The sequence below is a fragment of the Pyrus communis genome, chromosome 3 (genome assembly GCF_041283825.1).
Source record: "Pyrus communis isolate YQ-2024b chromosome 3, ASM4128382v1, whole genome shotgun sequence".
Lineage (NCBI taxonomy): Eukaryota > Viridiplantae > Streptophyta > Magnoliopsida > Rosales > Rosaceae > Pyrus > Pyrus communis.
Genome location: NC_142567.1, coordinates 17062162 through 17068161, shown reverse-complemented (window position 1 = coordinate 17068161; position 6000 = coordinate 17062162).

Here is a 6000-nt window from a genome sequence, read left to right as displayed (position 1 = left end):
GTCTTGCAAATTGAGCAACCCATGCAATACTTTGTGGACATACCGACTAATAGTTTCACCAGACCTAATGAATCACACTTGAATTGTCCTATTTTTTTTGTGGTTGGCTAATATGTTAACAAAAGTAGCTATTTGCTCCTTTATTGTAACATGACAATCATCTACCAATCCACCACGAATTTTTAATAAATAACATAAAACTACAAATGCATTCCCATTCATTCGCAGCTTCCACAAATAGTATCACTCAATTGTGTGATACGATCTATCTCTTCTCTCCTAACATGAAGTCTAACAAATGTCCTGTGCTTTAAACATCTCTTTCCCTTTGTCTCCTTTGTCGTTATCTATATCTCAATAATCATGCATTCATTATACACTTATGTCAATATAATCCAAACGCTCATAAGAAAAAAGAAATGAGTCTTGTATTCATTCATGTCTTCACATGTAGTAAAACAACACATGAATGAGTGGTTGTAAAAGTATAAATGTGTGACTAAATTTGTTGCAACTAGGACGACATTTAAAACCCTCATCAAAATAATGTAACAACACCATGTGAAAATAATGCAATCTGTATGCAGGAGAAAATAAAATATATTCAACTTGATGCAATATGTATGTAGCAGTAAACAACATATCCTTTGATAACTTGAAAGTAGGCCTGGCAATTTCTGACACGACCTGATAACCCGACACGACACGACACGAAATTAACAGGTGTTTGGGTCGACACGATAACGAATCGGGTTGTTATCGGGTAACCCAATAAGCACCTGTTAAGATAACGGATTGATTCGGGTATACACGTGGGTAACACGATACACGATAAGCAGAATATTATTTTTATAATTTTATAACCCTAAAAAAATACTGTAATAATTATATACATTAATTTTACAATTTTATACCCCTAAAAATTATAATAAATATATATATATATATATTAAATTAACTATAAAATTTATAATAATTATAATAATTATATATACTATAATAATTATACCCCCAAAATATTAAGTCCATCTATAATAATTATATATATATATATATTAAATTTTATAAAAACTATAATAATTATTAATTAATAATTTAATATGCATGATGCATTGCATGATTTTGCATCCATTGAAATTTGATGTGATTTCTTTCCATTCAAATTTCAATAATCAATTTCTTGCCGTTGCCAACTTGCCGCCCTTTTTGAAAAAAAAAATAGAGGGAAAATAAAAAATGTTAAGAAAAGTTGAAAATAAAACAAAAAAGTGAGGGAATTAGGGAAAGATGTTGGAGGGAAAAGTGAAAATGATAAGAAAAAGTTGAAAAGGAAACAAAAAAGAGAGGGAAAAATAAAAATTAATAGAAGTGGTGAGAAATTTTTTTTTTTTTTTTTTAAGTTATTAACTTTTTATCACACACATTACTGTCATGACATATCTCACTATTTTTATAATGACACACATGACACATGATGTATGTACTATTCCGTAAACCAGTCAATTATAATTTATACATAAAAAATAAATAGAATTAAATCAACTTAATAAATATATATATACACACACACACACACGGAACTTGATTGATGGCATACGAATTCTCCAAAACTAATTTCAACGATCCCAACCGTCGAACTTGTTTGTATATGCTTTGAGATCAAATCAACAAAAAATCATAAAAAATAAACATTCAGAGATCAAGTAACGGGACAAAGCTTTTCAACGGTTATAAACGAAAAATCACGATTTAACGGTTATTTTAACTCCGATTTTGATGATTTTTTATAACTACACTCCTTGACCCTATATGAATACAATGAATGAATTCGATCTTCAATTTAAAATATTTACACAAGTGGATACCACAAAATCTTATGTTATACTTAATGAAAGTATAAATAAACTCTAAGTGTTAGTCAATCTATCGTTTTACGAATTCTCCAAAACTAATTTCAACGATCCAAACCGTCAAAATTGTTTGTATATGCTTGGAGATCACATCAGCAAAAAATCACAAAAAAATAACATTCAGAGATCAAGTAACGGGACAAAGATTTTCAACGGTTATAAACGAAAAATCACGATTTAACGGTTATTTTAACTCCGATTTTGATGATTTTTTATAACTACACTCCTTCACCCTATATGAATACAATGAATGAATTCAATCTTCAATTTAAAATATTTACACAAGTGGATACCACAAAATCTTATGTTATACTTAATGAAAGTATAAATAAACTCTAAGTGTTAGTCAATCTATTGTTTTACGAATTCTCCAAAACTAATTTCAACGATCCAAACCGTCAAAATTGTTTGTATATGCTTGGAGATCACATCAGCAAAAAATCACAAAAAAAAAAAACATTCAGAGATCAAGCAACGGGACAAAGCTTTTCAACGGTTATAAACGAAAAATCACGATTTAACGGTTATTTTAACTCCGATTTTGATGATTTTTTATAACTACACTCCTTAACCCTATATAAATACAATGAATGAATTCGATCTTCAATTTAAAATATTTACACAAGTGGATACCACAAAATCTTATGTTATACTTAATAAAAGTATAAATAAACTCTAAGTGTTAGTCAATCTATCGTTTTACGAATTCTCCAAAACTGATTTCAACGATCCAAACCGTCAAAATTGTTTGTATATGCTTGGAGATCACATCAGCAAAAAATCACAAAAAAAGAACATTCAAAGATCAAGTAACGGGACAAAGCTTTTCAACGGTTATAAACGAAAAATTACGATTTAACGGGTTATTTTAACTCCGATTTTGATGAATTTTTATAACTACACTCCTTGACCCTATATGAATACAATGAATGAATTCGATCTTCAATTTAAAATATTTACACAAGTGGATACCACAAAATCTTATGTTATACTTAATGAAAGTATAAATAAACTCTAAGTGTTAGTCAATCTATCGTTTTACGAATTCTCCAAAACTAATTTCAACGATCCAAACCGTCAAAATTGTTTTTATATGCTTGGAGATCACATCAGCAAAAAATCACAAAAAAAAAACATTCAGAGATCAAGTAACGGGACAAAGCTTTTGAACGGTTATAAACGAAAAATCACGATTTAACGGTTATTTTAACTCCGATTTTGATGATTTTTTATAACTACACTCCTTCACCCTATATAAATACAATGAATGAATTCGATCTTCAATTTAAAATATTTACACAAGTGGATACCACAAAATCTTATGTTATACTTAATAAAAGTATAAATAAACTCTAAGTGTTAGTCAATCTATCGTTTTATGAATTCTCCAAAACTAATTTCAACGATCCAAACCGTCAAAATTGTTTGTATGTGCTTGGAGATCACATCAGCAAAAAATCACAAAAAAAAAACATTCAAAGATCAAGTAACGGGACAAAGCTTTTCAACAGTTATAAACGAAAAATCACGATTTAACGGTTAGTTTAACTCCGATTTTGATGATTTTTTATAACTACACTCCTTGACCCTATATGAATACAATGAATGAATTCGATCTTCAATTTAAAATATTTACACAAGTGGATACCACAAAATCTTATGTTATACTTAATAAAAGTGTAAATAAACTCTAAGTGTTAGTCAATCTATCGTTTTACGAATTCTCCAAAACTAATTTCAACGATCCAAACCGTCAAAATTGTTTGTATATGCTTGGAGATCACATCAGCAAAAAATCACAAAAAAAAACATTCAAAGATCAAGTAACGAGACAAAGCTTTTGAACGGTTATAAACGAAAAATCACGATTTAACGGTTATTTTAACTCCGATTTTGATGATTTTTTATAACTACACTCCTTGACCCTATATGAATACAATGAATGAATTCGATCTTCAATTTAAAATATTTACACAAGTGGATACCACAAAATCTTATGTTATACTTAATAAAAGTGTAAATAAACTCTAAGTGTTAGTCAATCTATCGTTTTACGAATTCTCCAAAACTAATTTCAACGATCCAAACCGTCAAAATTGTTTGTATATGCTTGGAGATCACATCAGCAAAAAATCACAAAAAAAAACATTCAAAGATCAAGTAACGGGACAAAGCTTTTCAACGGTTATAAACGAAAAATCACGATTTAACGGTTATTTTAACTCCGATTTTGATGATTTTTTATAACTACACTCCTTGACCCTATATGAATACAATGAATGAATTCGATCTTCAATTTAAAATATTTACACAAGTGGATACCACAAAATCTTATGTTATACTTAATAAAAGTATAAATAAACTCTAAGTGCTAGTCAATCTATCGTTTTACGAATTCTCCAAAACTAATTTCAACGATCCAAACCGTCAAAATTGTTTGTATATGCTTGGAGATCACATCAGCAAAAAATCACAAAAAAAAAAAAACATTCAGAGATCAAGTAACGGGACAAAACTTTTCAACGGTTATAAACGAAAAATCACGATTTAACGGTTATTTTAACTCCGATTTTGATGATTTTTTATAACTACACTCCTTGACCCTATATGAATACAATGAATGAATTCGATCTTCAATTTAAAATATTTACACAAGTGGATACCACAAAATCTATCGTTTTACGAATTCTCCAAAACTAATTTCAACGATCCAAACCGTCAAAATTGTTTGTATATGCTTGGATTTTCGAGTGTAGATATAGTACTTGAACGAGAAATGTTTTAATGTTTTGAAGTAATATTTATGTGGCAATGTGTGGTATGTGCAAATTTAAAAAAAAAAATATTTTTTTCTTAACGGGTCGGGTCACTTTACCCGTTGGGTAAAGTGACACGACCTGTTAAGGACCCGTTAAGATAACGGATGTGACACGACACGACCCGTTAAAATAACAGGTGTTACACGAAAACGACACGAACATGATAGACACGACCCGTTTGCCAGGCCTACTTGAAAGGGTGCTTGCAATTTTCAAACTGTTTTACCCATTATTTCCCACATCACCATTCCTAAAAAAACTCAATCCCAACACAATCAAATGCAGGGTTCAATCATTTTTCATAAAAAACGAAAAAGTAAAAACAAACAAGAAAAGCAAAATCAAAGATTTATAGAGAGAAAATTGAACCTGAAGATGTAGAGATGCAGTCTCAATCCGTGGGGGGAAAAGAGAAGAGAGGCTGTGGGGGAGGAGAGGCTACGAAAGAGGAAGAGGTTGCGGGAGAGGATGGCTGCAGGAGAAAAAAAACGATAGAATTAGGATTTGATTTGTTTTATGATTTAGATAGTGAAAATATAGAAAAAGACAATGGACCATTTTGTCTAAAAAATTTATAATTTTGTGTTCCATGGGATTGAACGAGTTCGTTCCAGGGGAGGGTAGAAAGGGTGGAAAAAAAATTTAACCAAATTGTTCCACAGGATAGCGCATCTCAGGGATTTTGGTGCACTAAACGTGGGGCGGGCGCGTCTGTCCCACTGCATTCCATCACATTCCACGTACCAAACGGTACCTAAAGAATCCCACAAATTTAATACTTGACACCACTATTCTCCAGAATGGTTGTAGGACAAGCGATATATCTTCTGAGAACTCACACAAGATTATTTTAGGAATTGGATTAGAGTTAATTCGATTTCCTAACTTTAGGACAAAAACAACCAAAATACCCTTAGACGTATTTTGAACTATTTGCTATTACACCTTAAATACTTAATGCTAATCTATCAAATGTTTGCCTATGATGTTAGTTATAGAATTAAAATAGGAATAGCTTGAAAGGAAAGGTGCAATCAAATAGTTTAATTGGTCATACAAATGCATATGGGTTCGTCAAATATTTCAATTTGTTGTTCATTGCAAAGTTTCTTTAAAATGTTAGCTGTTTGTATTTGCAAGTTTATGATAAATTATTGAGATAAACAGGCTAAAACGACTCTTAATTCTAGCAAAGGATCATAACAAAAACTTTACAAAAATATCAAAGTTAATTTTGGAGTTTTGAGTCATCAGCAACTATTCACATGGTT